This window comes from Pezoporus flaviventris, unplaced genomic scaffold (assembly GCF_033815535.1).
Source record: "Pezoporus flaviventris isolate CSIRO_AGI_PZ_B2104156 unplaced genomic scaffold, CSIRO_AGI_Pfla_v1 ptg000045l, whole genome shotgun sequence".
NCBI classification, from domain to species: Eukaryota; Metazoa; Chordata; class Aves; order Psittaciformes; family Psittacidae; genus Pezoporus; species Pezoporus flaviventris.
The window spans coordinates 17,124,673-17,145,898 of NW_026892593.1; the positions used below are offsets into that span (position 1 = coordinate 17,124,673).

General features: G+C 41.5%; 1 protein-coding gene across 2 annotated transcripts in view; it reads right to left on the minus strand.

Moving 5' to 3' along the window:
• The window catches only part of PLXNB2 (plexin B2), a 114,618-nt gene extending 102,726 nt beyond the window's left edge, over positions 1-11,892 (minus strand). The window contains exon 1 of one of the 2 annotated variants that reach the window (XM_061467542.1): positions 11,824-11,892. The gene's annotated coding sequence lies outside the window, so the exon portion shown is untranslated. Of the gene's footprint in view, positions 1-7,769; positions 7,789-11,823 lie in introns of those variants that run through there. The other variant, XM_061467544.1, reaches the window with a different exon arrangement.
• Positions 11,893-21,226: the final 9,334 nt, after the last annotated feature.

Below are 21,226 nucleotides of genomic sequence, written 5' to 3' on the forward strand. Positions count from 1 at the left end.
CTGGATGCTAGTGCTATACATCAACAAACAATATCCAGAGCCCCACAATTTACATAGGAAACGCTTTTAACAGGTACGGTTTCCCCAGCTCTCAGCCACCAACTCAGCCTCCCCTTGTAGCTCCCAAATAAGTCTGCAAGTCCACAGATCATCAGAGCTCTCTCGGGGATAACGGCAGCAAAGCCTGGCGCCTGCACTGTGCATTTTTTGGAGTGTTGCCATGGTGATCTCCAGCACGCTCATCCCCTGAGAGCTCAGCTCAAAACTCAGAGGGAACCAAAGCAGGACAAAGAAATGACACCCAAGAAAAAGCAACAGGGAAATTGTATGTAATAAGCATACATACACACTTTCATACAGAAGCTCTCAGAAAATAGTTATTTATAGAACTGATCTGTCTGCAGTAAAGAAGCGCAGTCTTCATAGTCCCAACTCTACACCAGGATGGTCTATGGAATAAACCCAAGAATTTCTAACCCTGACTCAGCTCGTGGATCACTATTTGGCAGCGGGTAAATCCTCAGCCTCTGTACTGTGAAAATCCAGATTTGTGCAGTAAGGACAGAGAATAAGGGATAAATAAGCAGATAAAAAGAGATGCCTTTAATAATATAACGCTGTAGAGCAGGAACAGATCACTAGATAGCTAGAATCTGATATTCACTTTTTAGAACATTACATTTCATTATTCCATGAAAACAGTTAATACAACAATTCTTAACTATTTGAGCAATTTAAATTTTCACCAAATACTTTACATCATCTGTTGGTCCTTATGGCAGTTATACTCTTACTGCATTCTCAACAAAAGGGAATTGCATTTGTGTGAACATGAAAACAACACTCTATCGAGCAGTGTACAATCTTGATGTATAGTTGATAAACCTGTTGTATGGTGCTTTCACTCCCGCCCTACAAAAGTGCTGTGTTATCATGGCCGTACAGAGATAAACCAGCAAGAAGAGACACCAAAATTGAAAATCTGGGGCATGTCAGATATGCCACAGTCCAGAAATAATACTAAATGAGAGTCAATCAATGTTTTGCCATTAGGTAGCATGTTTCAGTCAGAGCTTATTATCAAACAATGCCAGGCCCTTTTGTGCCTAAAAGCTCTGAGCTCACTTAGCTCCACACAGCTTGATGCTCAGCTACTTGTGCATGGTAGTTTCTTTTCCCAAAATAAATTATATTCTCTATGTTCCTACCTTAGCTTCTTATTACTGTTACAACAGACTTTGTTAGTCCTCTCCACATCATCATCTATTAGACCCTCACATAAAAACTTCATCGTGTTATGGAAAGCTGCCGCCTCCCAGATGAGCAGAGCTTTTCAGTCAGATCTGCTTTAACTTCCATCAAAGCTTTCAGGTTTGGTACAGCAAAAATCACTTCAGATTCTTGTTCTTTCCCTGCCCACAAAATTTGATGTGGTGTTGCTTATGACCACGGGCAACACTTTACTTGCTGCCTTTGGACTAGTGCCTGACGCTCATCACCGTGGAAGGTCACCTGCTGACAGGAAGCTTACAGAGCTTTGGTTTCTTCAGCATATTCATGTTTGCACAGTCCTGTTGACTATGGACATAGGGTCACGTGGAGTATATTGCTTGAGTATCCATTTGCATGATGCCCAAGAGTTTACTCAGCACATGTGCCTCTCCTCACTTGGGTCCTTCAGTTAATCTTTCTTTGCTACCCACTCATTGAGTGAATTCTTTGTGCTTCCCCAGGCTGTCACCTCTCTAGTTTTCAAACTAGCACAGAATGAACAACTTCTGGCTGGAGGAAGGGCTGAGGGAGAGATGCAACTACAGTCTTTGGTATTTATCTTTCCATCTTTAGCTCCTTCTCTCTCAAAAGATGCTGACACCTGCCTTGAGCAGCCTCCCTGTATTTTAATCTTTCTTGATCCCCTCTAACAGTGACTGATTTATTTCCAGCATATACTGGTATTTCTACTCAATTGCAGGGAAAGAATTTGAACTTTAACGAGATCCCTACAAAATCACTGATTGTGGTAGGCAATAATATTATGGTTCCTATGAGTTCATACCTTGATCCCTTCAGGGAAGAGGTTTTATTTACCACAAATAAAGATGAAGCCTGACAGACAGCCTTCAAATCAAAGCACAAACCATAAAATGTCTGATTCACGGAACCAGCATTTAACAGCTTAACTTAGTCTTTATTTAGATATTATTTTGCATATTTCACCCATAATGAAAGCAAACTTGTGAATAAAATAATTTTGCAATCTAACTTACCAAGATCACTCACCCACTGTCAGACAAGAATTCTCATAAAATTTGCACTTATGAGATCAATTTGTACTGATTTCTGTCTCTCAGATGCTTATGCCTTTTTCAAGGCCAGTGAATGGAAAATTGAGACCGTAGTACAATTCCAACCACACCAGAAAACGTAGCTGTATGCTGTAATGTGCAGCTGCTTAGGGAATTTACTTAAAAGGCTCTATTTTCCTTACTGTAACAGCATGTACTCTCCCACCCACTACTTGTATGACAATATTTTACAAGGATACCACAAATCTTTAAAGCATGGGGAAGAATTAACTACACAGGGGATGTCAGATATTTACCTTGCCCGAGAATGTTAGATGTATTAGATGAATGCTGAAGACAATAAATATAGTTCAACTTCAGTAAAGGAGTTGGCAGAACAAGACAAGGAGCATCACTGCAGAAATCCTTGCCTCAAAAACATCATAAAACATCAAATGTGCCTCCTCCCCCCTTGCCCCTTCCCTTTCCTCTCCCCAGTTATTCAGCAATTGGAGTTACAGGGAAGGCTTTTGCAGCTGCTTAACAGACATGTGAAGGAGATCACAGCAAGCCTAATACCCCACTTGGGACACTTCCTTTTTCCTCTACCGTCCCACAGGGTCAGAGTTTCAGTTTTATCAAGTGAATCTGACAACAAGCAGCTTGCCCCTCCCTCTACAGGTTGTCCTGCTACTAATTTAAAAGAAAGATTTTGGGTAAATGCTACACTTTGCCTAACAGCTGGGCAAAAAAGTTGATACCTAGTGCATCACTAGAGAGAATCTATGCTGTGTCTAAGTGCAGTAGTCCCTTGCTCTGAAAAGGAAAGTCCCTGCTTTGGGCATGCAAGGGGTGGTGAGAAGACTCTCATGGAGCTGTTACGGCAGGAACTACCCATTTTTCAGCTCCTGGCCAGGTTAGTTTTCAGCTCTTGCTTAGGCTTCAGATTTGGCTGCACGCATACTTACGCCACCCATGAAAGTGGCAGAATCAAGCAGCTAGGGGAGATGGGGGAACCAACCCACCTTGTTCAACAATAGCATGGACTGGTACCCAATAACATAACTGTATAAACTTGTCCTGACACAACTTAGGTAAAACACCTTCAGTAGGTTTCCTACAACTGAAAAAAAGAAATTCTGCCTCTCGCCTTGCTAAAGACAACAGACAGATAGGCTTGCTGTGAGAGGATGTTATCTCTGCTCATTCTTCCTTCGTGAGAATAAACACCAGCTTTCCTATAGGATAACTATTTTCAGGGTACCACATTTGCTTACACTAATGTTAGCTTATTTAATTTTGCTCAAGTTTTGTAAAATAGATGTATTTGGAACATCTTCCTTTCTTTATTTCTTTTTATTTCCATTCCCCATCTACATTATTTACTTGTTCTTTTCCTCCTGGTCCTATATATACTTCAAAGACATATTTTTGAAAACCAGTTTCTCTCAGCATAGCATGCCCCCCAGCTGTAAATGCTTTGCTCACATAAACCTCCCTTAGGAGAGATAACTTCTTTGCATAGAGCTCCTTTAGGCAACATCTGTAATCATGAACAGGTAGAACATTCCCATGTGGCGCAACTCAATAAGGAAGCATACGCATCCGGCAAAGCAAACCCAGGGCAGCACCACAAATATTTATACAACAGATAAAATCCATATCCTGCAGCTTGGACCACTATAAAAAATGCTATCCAATATATCTTTCAAGTCAATCAACCAAAGAATTCACATATGGATGGACGGCTTGATATAAGTTCACCCAAGGGTATGAAAAACCTGGGAATGCAATGGATCAGCTTATGCCTGGGTTACTGACCACACAGACCTTCCTTTCCTAGCACCACCCTGGCCTTTTAACAGGATCTCCTTGGCTTTGTGACCAAGCAGACCTCTCTACAGTCACTCCATTTCTGGATACCTCTGATGAACGCTGGCAGTCAATGCCACTACAGAGCTGAGACCAAAGTAGACAATTTCTCCCGTACAGAAGGATATAGCTCATGCTTTCTAAAGATGCTGACTGTAAGAAGTGCTAAAGGACTTCAGGAAGCTGCTCCACCACCCCTGACATCAGCTGTACTACATGTTTCTGCTCACTACATTGGAAAAGGTATTGTGACCTTTTTTTCGCCCTCTGAGTACCCTGAAGAGCCAAATGGCCTGTAGCCTAACCTGAAGACTTTTGGATGTGGAACTGATTCAGAGGATGCCAAAGTCAAAACTGTGTCCCAGCTTTCTGTTCTTAGTGAGGGTCCTCTGGCATCCCCTGTGGTGTCCTCGGGACTTCTCTGACATGCAGCAAGAGGTTCTCAGCAGAAAACACCTCAAGAAAGGAAGGTAAGAAGAGGACGTCAAAGTGCAAATCCTCATAACATTGCCTGTAACAGGTACTATGATTTGTGAAGTCATCATTCCCACATGAGGGAAACAAATACTGTATTTTTTAAAAATAGAGTTAGTCACAGCTCTCTTTATATATGAAAAATAGCTAGCCAGAGCTCTCAGAGCAATGCCCACCTTATGCTTCCTCCGTGCAACCAGCACAATCACTCTTTCTCCAGGTTCAAAACAACAACAACAAGAACAAAAGCACAAGCTCTAAACCCCATGCTTTTTGAAAACATAGATCTAGCTTTGAAGCAAACTGTGGCAGGTCCCTTTGGTTGTCTGGAAACTTCCAGACACATTGTAAAGAAAACCCTAGCTGTGTATAAACACAAGAGCTGTGATGTTTCACAAACTCAGAAATTTCCAGGAACTGTAATTTAATACAATGCATTTAACTAGTCACAAATTAAACTGATGCAATTGTAAGGAAAACCTGCAAGGGTAAACAAGACTGTATTTTGTGTATCCCTGAAAGACTTCTGTTTGTGAAGTCATTGGCTTACTGACTGACAGTGAGAAATTTCCTACCTAAAACTAGATGTGTTTACGTCTTGACATTACTACATGACATTGTGCTTGATCAGATTGAGTGCTGCAGTACCAGGACACTAGACTATTGTTTAGCTGTCCAAAAGAACAGCTACTTTTAAATAGAATGTCTTTTGCATGTACTGCATTAACTCAATCAAATAAGGTTGAGGCTTGCCTTGAATTTAGCCCTAAAAAAGTATTAAGCAGACAAGTATTTAATTCTTACGTTTATCCTTGTTAAATCCTTTAATTAAATGTAAGATTAATTGACCTAAAGATTATTATAGAGATATTTCTCAACTAATACACTTAAATGCATTAAAGCAGGGAGAAAAACAAAACAAGGACACAAGCTGGGCTTATAAACAGGTTCATGCAAACAGCATTAAAAAAGTAATACCCTGAGAGGATAGGGCAGTTTTCCATATTTGCTAGAACAAAAGTAACAGCAAAGGTTAAGAACAGTGGAGGTGGCATATTCCATACAAATCGGCACACTAATACAAACCATTTCCATTTAGCAAAGCAACATACCAGCTCACCAAAGACAACTGCTTAAACAACATCACTGCTACCCTGAAGCAAGAGGATGCAGGGCAGGAACGGAGCAGAGGTCCTCAAACTGCTAGCTATAGAGAGACCCATGACACCACTTCAGCTAGGCTGTAGGCTCAGAGTGTATGTCAAAAATTAATTAGACCTGAAATGAATGGGGGCCTCCTAAAATTGTACGTTTATTAGTAATTGCACAGTTGCTGCTGGCATAGTTGCCAACAGCACATAGCAGAAAGATCATGAGCAAGAAAAGAGGCAGAACAGTACCCTTATCTGTGCCTGTTCACACTGGTACTGTGTGAAGCGGGGCAAGGAGGCCGATTTCCCTGACTCCAGCATTGGCAGTCCCATGAAAAGCCTCACTTTGGCCAGGAATCAAAGGTTTATGGAGACAAAGCTAACAAAGCATCTGAGAATGACACTAAAAATCATATTAAAACCCTGAAATCAATGCTAGAGTTGATGCTCACAACTGATTTACAACAGTTCCCTCTAAGTCTGTAATGCACTTCTTTTTCTAAGCACGGACAATTGTCAATTTTTATTGCCAGACACAACAAGAAACTCAGTGCCAATATTCTAACTTCTGTGAGAATACAGACTAATACCCCAAATGGGCACCACAACCTGCTTATTCTGTAAAATCCTGTGGGCTGACATACTGAGCTGAGAGTGTTACGGGGGTCCATCTGCCTCTCAGTCCCACCATGGATTAGGAGAAGGAAGAAACCTGTTACAGTGTGAGCACCAACCAAGCAGTTGTATTCACCAGCCTTTACAGGAGGAAAAGGAGGGCAGGTTAGATTGATAGCTTCAAAAGGAATTTCTCAGCGCATCTCCTCCCTGCTCTTCCCCCCGATTGAGATAACCCCAAAACTTCAAATCTGGCTCTAATAGAACAAAGAACTGATGTGAAACCCTATTTTACTGCACCCAGCTTTTCTACTCTGTTTCACTAGGCTTAGGTAAACTGCTTTTTTGCCTCTCTTCATCTCCCCAGGATGCAGCAGACCTTGCCAAAAATAACTACATTTTAATTTTCCTTCACAATTCCCTTGCAGAAGTCTGCACTGTTTTAATGCTGGAACATCACATATCCTTTTAATCCCTGCCTACACATTTTAACATTTCAAACACATGATTATTTATAAGTGAAAAGCCACTAGGGCTTTGGTGAGGTAAAGTGGTTTAGAGGGGACTGTAACTGGGGAGGGGGGAGAAGGGAGGGTGAGTCATCATTTTCTGGTTTGAATCCTTCACTCTGTTTTGGGCTTTGTGATTAGCAGTAGCAGTTATTCACTCTGAGCAGGGCCAAGACAGCAAACAAGTCCTCTGAATTTGAAAGCCAAACAATTCCAGCTCCTAATTCAGCCCTGCATGCCTGCTCCAGGCTGTTCAATCACTGAGAGCCCTTTCTGTAGCCTAGGCTTTTCCCTCCTTTACGTGCCAATCCATCGATGGCCTTTGGCTGGGGTTTTGTCTGTTCCCACCTGCTCCTGCAAGGAGAACAGACTGGGACGGAGTGACGCCATCCTTAGGTTCTGTACTGTATTCAGGGCTGGGCATTGCCACAGCAAACGGAGCAAACAGGTTACAAAAACTGTTTGCACAGACAAAGCAGGGCACTTTAACACCACCACTGCTCCAACTAAAACACCACTTGGAAACAAGTTGCACTGCATACTGAAGGAAAGACAGCACTTGTACAAAATCCCCTCTCCTTTCAGTTGTTGCTCAACAGGGCAGCAAAAAATTTGTCTTCCAGCCCAATTATACCACTCTGCTGACGCTTTAACAAAAGGAGAAAGAGCCATGACAGAAATAACAAGAAATAACCTGCATCTCTAATGGGAGCAACGGGAGGAGGCAGAAAAATTAACTGCCATCATACACAATGTTTCTTCCCACTTTGTGCACTTCCCTCTCTATGCACCCCTTCTACACACACCTTCCTGCAAAAAAATCTCTAAAGCCTGACCCTCCCAAACCCATCCATATCTCATACCTCTTGCAGCTCCTCTGAGAAACAACCCTTTGCCTTAAGCTCTGAGAGCTGGGCAGTGCAGGACCCCGAATCCAGCCTGGGAATCAACTACATTCAAGTTCCAGCTCTAGACCTTGTAGGGATGCCTAAGTCTGGGAAAAGCCTCAAGTGTGGATGCCTTGGGTTCAGCATTTCTGTACCAAAATACTTGCACTCAGTTTCAAAGTGTAAATACTCTTGAGCTCCAAGTATAATTTAGGACAACTAAGAATATGCAGAACCTCTGAGAATTAGACTAGTTATTTCAGTGAATTAACTAGGTAGCATTTGAGAAAATGCTGATGTTAGGCAGTATTTCAGCTTCCTGAGCTATAAATGGATATAATTTTTACTTACCTGACAGGTGTGCCATGAGAATTAGCTAATATTTAAAATGCTTTGCCAAGTATTAATTAAAGAAGGATCGTTTTGCATTTAAAATAGCTAGTATTTTGAAGTTGGATCCATTCCTCTCCTAAAATGGTAAAGAATCTACTGTTTGTTTTCCTATGTATTCCCCAGGAGACTATTTCAGAGAAACATAAGAAAGACAGGCTGACATGCAGATCTGTTTTTCAATGGATACCTCTAAATTTTCTTGCAAGAATCTTCTCTCCTGCGGGTCTTGTAGCCAGACCTGTAGACTTAGGTCAACTGTTACTGAATGTAAGGAGAAAGGACACCCCCTCAATAAACCACCTTTCTATAACTAACCTACTACTCTTTTTTATAAGGCAGGTCTCAAAGTGAAGTGTGAGAAGTTTATAACACATTGCAGATATTCAAGTACTGCACCTACTGGTAAAGCATAGCCTCATTTCTCCATAGAGGGAAAGTGCCAACATATGGGCAAAACTCTATTACAGATTCATCTGTAGCCGGCGATATGAAATATGCCCAAAGCTAAGCAATGCTTTTGTTAGATAGGTCACATATGTTGGCTGCTGCCAAAGAAAGATGTAGAGCCAAGGCTGGCCTATGGACCCAGCTTTCTCCCAGCCATTCCATGCTCAGTACTAAGGGCAGGACTTTGACCATGAGCGTGCTTGTCTCAAAGATCTAGCAGCAAAGGCATGACATCTGGCCTTTATATGGCCCAGTGAATATAAACCCAGATTAGAGGGAAATAAAAGATTGTATTTGATAGCATATGGGAAAACAGCAGTGTAAGACTCCAAATAAGCTGCTCTTGCACACTCTTGAGAGATCATTATGGAGGGGTTTCCTGTGGTTGCCACTCCTGGTAGTTACAGCCTGACCTGGTGTCCCAGGCTACTCGTTCTGGTAATCTAGAGTTATCATCTTTCCTGGAGCTGCAGTATTTTCCTTGCTGTCAGCCAGACAACACAGGGAAGATGGAGCCAAAGGGAAAGAAAAAAAAGATGGGGCACAGGTACTGGAAGAGATGCCAGAAGGCGCAGGCATGAAGACAGATGCACCCCCTGTGCAGTCCTGCTGAAAGCCCTTTAGGGTCTCATGATGATGACAGCACAAATTCCATAAGAACTTTTTGCAAAGCCCACGTCTTGTTCTCACCAAGACATGCAGCAGATACCGAACAAATGTTACCTGATGCTTTGGTGACTTAAGTCCTATGGATCTAAAGATGAGTCTCAGAGGTAACTCTAGGGTGTCCAACTCAATTGACTGTCATGTATAGAAAATATTAAAGATTCTTATGCAAATCTTTCACAATAGTCTCTATGATGGGAGACCTTTTCCCTGTTTCCCTTGCCTCATTTATTGCACAGCATAGGCATTACTTAATGAACTAGCAACTCTTCAATATTTATTTTTCTCTCACTCAGTGTGACTCTATGCCTTATTTACCGTGCTATCATAGAATCATATCCAAACGCTGCTGAGAATTATTTATAGCATTTACTATACAGGAGCCAAGTTCTTGTAAATAACAATTTTATGATACTGGGCTGGATCATGAAACTAAGGTGGACATTTCTGGGATGATTTCTGTTTTTCAGCAAATACTTTATAATCCTAGAAGTCTAATCAGCATCTTCATAGACTAATGTCAGATAGCTGCAAGAGCCAGATCAAAAAGAAGGTTTCCGTTTAAAAGCTCAGTCTAAACATGCACAAAATTATCAGAAAAGTAACGTCTACTGCAGTTCATATTTATTTTAACATCAGGGACAAAGTGCTAGTATCCATCTCTCCACAGGGAAGTATTCATTCTCCTGCCAATTTCACGACCACCTAATAGTCACACTGTCAACAGTCCACTGCTCCCTGAAATACAGCTCTACCTCAAGTCTTTTATCTGTTTTCACATACGTACATATATGAAATGGCATTTTAATTGGAGAGATATCTTTTACAATTCAACCCATACTCAAACAGCACTTTCCTGCTAAACAAGCACTAAAAAACCTACAAAAAAATCCCAAATACTCTGCTGATTTTACAAAATAAAAAAAGGGAACTAAAGACAACAGTGCTTCTTCCCAAGATTCCCAGGAGAAACAACTGAAGATCAGGTTGGTGAAAATAACGTGAAAGTAACTCAACAAAAACTTTCATGTGTACAAACTCATCACACCCATGTGTAACTGTTCAAGAAGTGCCACTGGCCTGAACAAGATCAAATGAGATGCACTTTTAGGACCATGAAGCAACCTAAGTGAAAGGTGCCAGTAAATGCCTTCAAACTTTGTTTTGTTCAATACACACCAGAAGCCTTTAAGGATTTCATTTTGTATCTTACAGGCCTATATAGGTTTCAAACCGGGCCAAACATGGAGAGTCAATGCACAGCCTTGTCTCTAAACCTTTAGCTTAGGTTCAGTGTTGTCAGATCTGAGGATCTCCATTTCAAGCAACCCTGTATCACTAGGCAACTCTATATAACCAGACAGCATTTCACAATGTTCCTGCAGTATCACACTGTTTCACTACTATTGGTCAGTTAGTAATTTTAGAAGACAAGTTTATAAAAGTCCAAAGGCTAAAATTAAAACTGCCCCAGCTTGTTAGAAATTTAAGACAGAATCACTGCCCTATTTGACATCGAAGTCATGAATTCTGTACTTTATCCAGCATTTGGAAAGGCTTAGTTGGCGGCTTCCAAACTCATCAGGCATGCTCTGGAAAATGGCAGGTGAGATCGTGGGAAAAATGTGATATGAAAAAATCCTGGAATGAATCCGTGGCAGCTTGAAGTTGATGATTAATGCTAGCCTGCGCACCAGAGCTGCTCAAAGCCTCCTGGGGTATGACTTGTAGAGATACAGCTTTGCTTCACACACAAATATGTACCTACATATAAATATGTTCGTGCAGACAGCTAGGGAGTTCACATTATTACGAAACACAGGCCGGGAAAGCTGTTACTTTAAGAAAAATAACGGTGTATTCACCAGCAAAGTAATAGTTTCAAAAGGGTCTAGAAAATGAACCAAAGCTCTTATTGTTAGAGAACTATTGACTCCAGTTTTGAAAAAGTGACCTCAAGTGAGCAATGATGCACTTAGCCTGGAACTTGCAGCCACTGTATTTCACTCTAAATTGAATTGCCAATCCACAGTGCAATCTTCTTCTACGATAAACTCACATCTTTGGGGTGAATATACAGAAAAATACTATAAACTGGCTGCATTATTTGAAGTTAGACTAAATTCCTCTAGAAATGGAAAATGTGTCCACATTACAGAATTTAAGGATCCCCATGAGTATTTATATGGGGGTAGCGGTGGGTTTTTTTTCTTTTAAGGGCACTTAGTGGCAACTTCATGTTGACATTTTTCCTGCAAGCAGTTCATAAGCATGCAAATAGCTAACAGCATGTGGCCCTGTTAAAAGCATTTAAGTATATATAACCTACAGACCTATACTGAAAACCACATAATAGACATTTTTTACCTCACACACATATGCACCATGATCAGACTCAGCATTCTTGCCATACTAAAAGTGGTCTTTTTGGTAAATTAGGCTGCCAATTTAGCATCATTTATAATATCACCAATGTCAATGGTTTGCAAACATAAATAATAGACACATGCTGCAAAATACTTACATTCACTTTTCCGCTAAGTCTTCCTCACTACACTCAAGTTATTCTCCAGGACAGTGTTTAATCTTCTTACTAAATAAAAGAAGGCAGCAATTAAAAAGATATTCATATGCATTAAGCTATGCTCAATCACCTTAATTTTATGAACTTTAAAATATTGATTGAAGATCATCTGTAGTGTCCCATAAACTTGTAATTTGTTTATATATAGTCCATTTTATTACATTTTAAACACAACTTTAGCACACCATAACTTTCAATCCTGAGGCTAAATTGGGCAATGTTCTGTATTTCAATAGCTGCTTGGATAATAAATCAGATGGACAGTTGCTCACAGATGTACAACTAATTAGTGAAGAACTAAAAGCTCAACTGATATATTACGAGAGATAATGGCTGGCATTACAGATGGGGTATTGTATGATTTGGCTCTTTTCTAGCTAGAGCTTGATCGCACTAATATCAATGGCAGTACTCAGCACCTCCCACAATCAAACATTTAAGAATAGAAGGGAAACAGTGTCTGTCCCTCTAGGGAAGGATAAAATACCATCTGCTACTCCTTAACATCACTGTATATGCCAAAAAGTGATAAAAAAGGGTTCATGTAGATTGTAAAGATGTGAAGATGACAACTGTCCTTGAAAAATATCCCAGTCAGTAGATGTAGTGCGTGCTGAATGCTGCTGTTTCTTACATACAGTCATTTCCCAGTTACTTTTTAGCAACACATGTGATGCCCACTCAAAGAGTTTGCAGTGAATACTGTACACGCACTAAGATATCACCACACGGCAGGTCCCAGGGGAGGGAAACCCAAACACCTGGCAAAACCACCTTTTCTCCAAAGCCATCTCATCTCAGCTGAGACTTGCATAACATTGGCTCCCTAGGGAAGTAAGACACAAACATCAGCAGGGCTTTTCTTTTCCCTTTGGGTTCACTGAGGTAGCCCAGCACTAAACCAAGTTTATTTTATTAATGACCAATGGGATTTAATATTAACTGCCAATGGGATTCCCCATATCCAGTTGCTGGGGTAACACATTCTTTAAGACTATGTACATTCATCCCTTCCCAGGGAAAAGCTGTTTGAGGGACCCTGCACCCTCACCAGGTGGATGAAACAGGAGGATGAAACAGGATACTCAGCAAAATCATGAGATGAGGGACATGGGAGAAGAGCTGGGGTGAGATATTTATACCCTAGCTGCTTGATAAGGCCTAACTGAAGAGTGCAGGCTTGGGCTGGGATTGAGGGAAGTCATAGGAGGAGTGGGTAAGTAAAGCAGACAAGCCAAGAGATGGACAGAAAAACCGTCAGACTTCAGGGCCAAGGGAAAGGGCAGATTTCTTTGTATGTCTTACTGAGAAAGGAAAGAACAGATCTGGCACAACTTAAGCATGTAAAGGAAAAGGAAACACAGAAGTAAAAGGAAGTGCAAAGGGATGTGAAAGATTATGATATTGTCAACAAGAGCCAAGAAGGAAGCAGGTTGAGGTAGTCAGCAAGGAAACAAGATTTCATCCCACTGAGGAGTTCCCTTTATACATCCATGTTCCCTCTCTTTTTTTAGGATATTTTTGCAAACATTGCTGAACAGTGACTTAGGCACGTCTTCCACAGTTGGTTCACATCTCAACTTTGCAGCTGCAACAACTGAAGTGCATGGAAATTAGTATGTGGCTGAGCCTAGAAAAAGAATAGAATGATGTCAGCCCTGACTGTTATGCTCCCAGTAATAAAGGTATGTGCCCTGCTAATAACATTAGAAATTTATTTATTGGGAAAACTGGTTCAACCATAACCCAGGAACCGTCAGAGAATCATCAGACTGCTTATGTGTCAGTTCTCACATGGGTACACCAGGCATTTTAGTCTGTAGTTGGTAATCAGCTGTGCCAGAGAATGATGCTACCAAACTGTACTCAATTTTCTGTGTGATAAAATAGGAAGCTTTTTTCATAAGATGCGTGGGATGTGAGCCAGAAATCACACTCACTGTCTCCCTGTTTATTCAGACCGAGTCATCAGATTTTCCAGGTTTCTCTACTTAAATGGCACACTGCTTTGGCTAGGTTTAGATGGACACAGGTGGTACCATCTGCCATGAGGCTTCCTGGTTTTGTTTGGCTTTGTTTTTTCCTTTTAGCTTCTGCTTGTAGCTCTTTTTCAGTATTTTGCATAGAGCACCATAAGGAACTGGTCTTTCATGGTATGGGTTTGGCCAGCTGGCCAGTCAAAATGGACTGCTTGAACTAAAGGAATACACATAACTATCACAGGTCTTCTGATAACTGGAGGCTCTTGCAGACTGACCTGATATCAAAAGTACTTAGATGTCATAGGGAGGTTCTTCTTTAAAGCTGACAGAAATCATGAGCGCAAACAGAGCAGGTGGGTAGGGGGATGCTCACACAAGCTAAATTCAGTATAAGAAGGTGATTTTCCTGTTTCTTCTCTCTCCACTGGGTTGACAGAGAGAGTCCTGCCACAGATCACTTTCTGGAGGAGGAATCAGTCTTCCCTCAGCTGCTTTTCAGGGGAAGCTTCTTCCCTCCATAACCCACAGATGACAGAAGGAAGATTACTGCCATTAGACTACATTTAGCTCTTATCCTGCCCCACAACAATCTGAATGCACTTAACTGCTCCCACCTTTCATATGACACAATTTCTGCCTTTCAAATCAAAATACTCCCTTAGGACAAAAAGATAAAGACCACCAAGGTCATGTCAAGCAGTTAAGAGCATCAGGAGAGGTCAATAACCCAGTAGAGGCAGGACAACCATAAACAACCTCCCCATCCTGCAAGTGGCCTCTCCCTCATCAGGCAGCTGCACCTCTGTACTTTAGATCAGTGTCTCAAATACCATCATTTCAAAGAGATTATAAACTCTGGCTGATCAGTTGAGTCCAAATGCAAAATGTTGCAAGTGGATGACGTGTGGCTCCAATGCTGTGGATGCTGGGGTGACTGTGGTTTCTGAAAGCTGCAAGGAACAAAGTGTGGCACGTGTCCTGAGGAGCTGAAAGCTGTCAGTGCCATAAGTAAGAGCATACTGAGTGCTTCCCCATCCCCCTCATCCCTTCCTTTTGCTTCTAGAGCTAAAAACAGATCATAAACCACATTTTGAGGGAGGCTTTTGTTTGTTTGTTAGAAAGGGCAGGCGCTAGGTCAGGGATAGAAAGTTGTGCTATCCAGTTCCCAGACACAGGCCTTAATTCCCCTGAGCCTTCAGCTATATGTAACACATGGAGCAGATACTTACATTTGCCCATGGAACTTCTATCTGGCCGTTGAGCTAACAAGCACGGTGCACTTAGTAGGACAGAGCACATAGGATAACACTACATACTGCTTTTTGAGCTTACTTCTGAAAATGGATCTTCACGTTTCAGTGCTGGTAAGGCTACATTACAACACTGAGATCATGTCCATATGGAAACAGGATATAGAATTCACTATTGAAAACTTTAGGGTGATATCAAATGTCAGGTTAAGACTTGAAACACTGCAGTGTATTTACATTTCTAATTAACTCTGTATCACACTACTACACTTCTGTATCTGGCCAATGCTTTATCTTCCCACACCTCCAGCTCTGCAGCTTATGTTACTCTTAGTCATCCCCATTCTGCCCTCTCCACCTCCTTGACCTCAGAGACAACCGCTCTACTTCTAGCACATTATCTCCAAAGTTCTATTACTCCACCAGACTTCCTTTCTGTGTCCTCCACTTGTCTACCTCAGGCTTAGTATCCTCATTATCTTGAAGCTGCTGAACATGGCTCTACCTTCACTACACTTAAATCTGAGACAGCTTAAACTATTTTTTTCTTTTGGTTTCCAGTCAACCCCCATCCTTTAGACCACAGTTTTATGCACTATGAAAAGACTTTGACCAACCCTGTGCAAAACCTAACAGAATATTAAAGTAACAACGGAACTGTTTAACATTGCCAGATATACCTTAAAAGAACTGCTTTCACTCAGCCCTTTCATTTTGCTCTTTGTTTTGGGGGCAAAAATAAAAAATAAAAAGAAAAAAAAAAGAAAAAGGAAACCCCACACATGCTGGAGTTTTGTGTTCTTAAAAGTCTCAAACTAAAATCTGAGTTTTACAGATATGCTGTAAGAACTAAGACCATCACAACCCAAAACTGAAACCCAATAATTTGTGCTCCATTACCCTTTATGGACATCCTTCACTTTGGTCTAAGGAGACTAAATACCTTATGTCTTTATAGACTTTTCCAGAGAGATTTCTTAACTACAGAATTAAATGTGCTAACATGAAGTACTTCTGCACTTTCAATAGTATTTCAGCACGAAGATCAAACCTCAAGAATGCTACCTTGTGAACTGCCAACAGGTTGAGATCCAGTGTCTTGCATATTAGGACAAGAATCAGTGGAGGAGTGGTGAGTGGCACTTTTTCCAGCCTTTTCAGATCATAATTTATCAAACCTTACAATTTATATGGGACAAAACGGTTCCCTGCCTTGTCACTCACACAAGACAACAGGGTTTGTCTCAGACCATCAAAGTGACAAAACCCACCAAATGTAGTGTTTTGGTTGCAAATTAACACCATTGTTCTAAACTCATACCATAAATGCCATCCTACACAGTAATTTTAAGTATTCTAGTTACCTGTGAATGCTAAAACAGCAAATAGGAGAGGCAGACTTTTAGCACAGTAATAGTTGTACTTTTCTCTCATGAAAACGAGATTTTACAAATCAAATATCAAAAAGAACTCCAGGCTCTTTTAAGCACACCTGCAATGGCCCTGGCTAGTCTATGCAACTAAGCTGAACACCATACGCAAACAAGAGAGGATCAGAATTTTTCAGCATGTTAGGTGAACCAATACACATTAGAGGTATCTCCATATATTTATTTTTTATCTCCAACTTGAGTTTCAGGGAGCTGAGGTGACAAATTCAAAACCATACACAGTACAGTCTGTGCCCATGACTTTTCAGATGCCATTTGGCAAATTGTGTCAAAATGAATCCTGTGAGAAGTAACTTATATCACAGTACAGGAGGTTTACACATGCTGGTGTAGGTGTTTCATCAAACCTGGTACTTTCTCTGTATGCAGTATAGCCAAAGGAATAAGATAAGCTCTTCCAGAAGGCAGTGGAAACCGGGTTTTGTTCGCTTCTTGTTGGCTAGAGAGGCATCCCAGTTGCTAGGAGTCCAATTTGATAAAGTGAATATCCTCATTATGTAATGGAATAACATCTTAATTTTGTGCCCACTGGCTAAAAAGATTCAGAAATTAGTGAAAACCTCATCAATATCTTTGATATACTCTGCATAAAGACACAGTAATGAACTGCTTTTTAGTAGCTTAGCGGAGTCTTTTCAATCCTTAAGATGACCACATGCAGACTTTCAACAGCCATCTTATTAGCCTTTTCATCAAGCACTTTGCTTTCTCCACATCTGTCAGGAGACCAGAGTGGACTTCTCGGAGAGGTGCCAAGGCAGATCTTTCATTTCTAATTCACACAGCTTCCTGAGCAAGAAAGGCTGCCTGCAAGCAGGAACCCAATCTCTGACTATTAAGTAAACACTTGCCAATTATATTGTAGCTGAAGGTTAATCATCAAGTAGTTTACAAAACATGTGCTGCTTTGGAGACCAAAGGTGAAATCCTACAGTCACTGCAGTAAGAGTTTCCACAGGCCAGCACTGGTGCCTTGGACATGCACATGTGCATTAATGCATTAACACAGGAAACAGCTACAGGAGCAACCAACACACTCTTATGCAAAGCCACTTACAGGTCCACTTTGATGAGCCTGTGTATTTAACTAGCATTGCTCAGTTACAATACATTTATACGTATCTATCTGTGAAGAGCACACCATGATCAGGGTCCCAAACAGACAAGCATTTATTGTCCAAGGGGCAGAGTGTAAAATAAATTCAAATGCTCTTTGTGCTTCTTGTTTTCCCATTACTCTCTCGGCTGGCTTTAGGCAGCACTCCTTCAATGTGTGAGGACACTGAATGTTTCTCCGAAGCCTCCTCCCTTGCTCTGACAGCAAACGGGGCTGAGGCTAGCTGCTGTGACACATGCTCCATGCAAGGTGCCTAGTGTGCAAGCTGGCGGTCTCCCAGCAATGCAAGATGCACCCCGTGTCATGAGCATCACTTAGTGCAGATGACAGGAGAGAGACCACCGCTACACAGCAAAGTTTACTCTTAGTTTTCCAGGATTTCAACACATTACTGGCACAGTATTTTAAATTATCTAAAAATCAAAATTACCCAAAACTCGCAAAGCCAGTTTGCCCTTCACCCTCCTATTCCTTCCAAGTCCTAAAATGATATTGCTGTTTCCCTCTGCATAGAGAGGTATATTGCAAAATGAAGCAGACTGCAATTTATGTTTGTGCTGAATGTAAAAGCCAGTATAAACCAGATCGGTTAGACTAGTTTGCATTCACCAGCCATTTTAAAAGTACTGAAGTAGCTCTGTTGTTCCAAAATACCAGTGTTTCACTGACCAGAATTATTAGCAATCTCATGTTAGTCTGGCGATGTGCAGACCTACAGGTAGCTCTGTGCCTGCCATAAAATATTCTACTGCTGCCTCTTTGGCTTAAAACAACCCCAGCAACAACCACCCCACTCCAGCCTCCTTCACAAAACACAGCTGTTAACTACTAACTGAAGAACACAAAAAATCACCAAAATTGTCCTACGACCATCATTGCTCAATCAAGGCAAATTGTGTGACATCCAAGGACACTGCTTTAGAGCCTCCCACCTCAAAAAAGAAAATCATTCTCTGCTATATTACATTCCCCCTTTCATCTTCATGTTGTTGAAGGCATTCCACAGGCAGTTTTATTTCTGACAGCACTAATTTTTGATCGATCTGCTCTGGCCTGGATTTGAAATGGGATACTACATGAAATTGGATCCTGGGAGCCTCAAACATGCCCAGACTTGCACAGGAGGTTAAACAAAAAGAAAAAGAAGGTGCGTTTTTTTAAACACAGGGTGCTAGTAAAACTGATTTTAAAGTGCCTTCCATTTCTCTCAACTGGAATTAATATATTACCTCTATAAAATCTTTTATATCAAGCTCCTGAAATTCTTTATTTATACAATGCCATTTATGCACACCTCGCCTTAGAAATATGCATTTTAATAGTCAACCAAAGTGATCCAAACCACCAAGGTAATTAAGACTGCTTTAAAATTGGCTTCACTACCTTTCCCCATACCGCTGCCAAAGTAGGGCCCTGTTCTGCATCACGTAGTCGGTGGGAGTTCTTGCTCAAGAAATTGAAGGTTTATTCCCTAAATTACAAAATGTAGCCTGTGTTATTGGAAAAGGAGCAGGCATGACAGTGGGAGTGTGAAAAAGGAGAGGAAAAAATGCTATGTGCAGGAAGGTAAAAAGAAAAAATCATTACATGGGGAATGAGGCATGGGTGAGAGATAATAAGTGACATAAGTTGATAGCATCAGTTGATTCCATGATGTGGAACACAAGAGGAAAAGTATAAAAGGATGGAGAGCTTATTCTGAACACTGTAGGGCTTTAAATGCATTTGCAAGACCCTGAACAGAGAAGAAAGTGCAGGAGGAGCAGTGAGAGATAGCAATTGTAGTGGAGAGCTGAGAGCTTTAGTTTTAATCTTCATTTAAAAAGTAAAAATCACCCAAGGTTCACTTTCCAGTCCTTCTACACTCGTCACTCAGACACCAATTCCTCTGGAGCAGAGTATGAGATGCTGTGAGGAGTCCTGGCACAGTGAGCCAGGCAAGCCTTGCCAGAGGCTATATGGATGGATTGGTGGAGTTTTCTGGTGTCTTTTCTGATTGTGACTGATTTTTCCCAGGATAGCACATTGCACTGCAAATTTTATTTCTTTTGTTTGCCTCTAAAAGTGCAAAAGGGAACCACTGCAAAGACTGGTTTGAAGCTCAAGTGAAATTTCATCTTCCCCACTGAGAAACGTGTAAAAATCAGAACCTTCTCATCAATAGAGTGGTGGCCTGGCTGTGCCTCTTGCTGGCTTGATCAGAAAGCACCACAGTAATCCAAATTTAAATACCAGGGGTGCCTTATTTGCCCATCAAAACTGAGGAACAAGACAACCCTGCCTTATTATCAGCAATATAAGCACACTGCTCCCTTCAAATCAGGCAGAAGGGCTCTTCTTGTTTTCAGTGCCTGTCAAAGAAAAAGCCCAGTCCTCCCAACCCCCCTTGTTTCCTCTGTGAGCTGTCTTCCTAATCTAGAATCCTTCAGAGCTGGGAACCAGACCCCCTGCGTTGATTCCCATCATCTGCACTGATTTACGCTAGCAGGCCAGGCCAAGCTGGCCGCCTTCACACCCAAGGAGCCCGTATGCTCTGATACTGTGCTCTTTAGTGAAAAAAAAATAAACACAACAAAACCAAACCCCTAAAAGCACAAGAGCCCAGCAGAGCTTGGCCTGCCAGGTTAAAAGTTGCTTCCTGCCCTGAGAGCTTAACCTACCTGCTGCTGCTGAGCACAGATACTTGCTCTGCGTAGCAGCTCTTCTGGTGGAAGAACCCTCCTTCTGCAGGTAATTCAGAGGTATTTCTGGGCTGCGGGAAGGGTGCAGGCTTACTGTTCCTGCTTCATTAGGAAACATACTTCTGCTGGGTAGTTTTGTTGTGCTGCTATTTTTTAAAGAAACCATTCCAAGCTGCGATAGCAGCAGGGCTTGGGGCTGATACTGCCCTATCTTGCAGAGCAAGTCACAGCAGGTTCTGTAATCATGAGCTCTGCAAACACTGATTTTTTACCCCCCCTCCACTGGACCTTAACTTGCCCAGGGCTCCCAAGCAGAGGACACCCATGTTTGCAGCCACTGGCATCGACCGGGAAGAGCTCAACAAAACCCAGATAGATGATCCAATGGTCCAGCCACCTTCAGCCTTTTCCTGGCTAACAACCTGCTCCTTTCCTTGACGTTTACATGGGGCACGAGGTACGGGAAGAAGTGCTTATTGCTCAGTTCAAGCACTCTTTTTTCCCCCCAGCGAAGGCAACCACGTTTGGATCCACATGAAGGGAAAGGCAATATTTATAAAGGAAGTTCCCACACTTCCTCTTCAAACAAATCATTCCTGGCTGGTTTTGCAATTACAGCTCTACTGGGGAGGGGGGAATTATAAAAACAAGCATTGAGCATATTATTTCCTGTTAAAGTTTGCCTCTGAAAAGGCAGTTTCCAGAGAGTAAAGAGTTAAGCACTTGGGACAAACCGTCAAGTTTTCAGTAACTAATTTACTCTTCCTGTAGGCCTGGAGGAAATCCACAGCCACCACAAATATTCCTTGCTTGTTTCAATACTACTCTTTGTGAAATGGATTTTAATGGCCAAGCAAAGCGA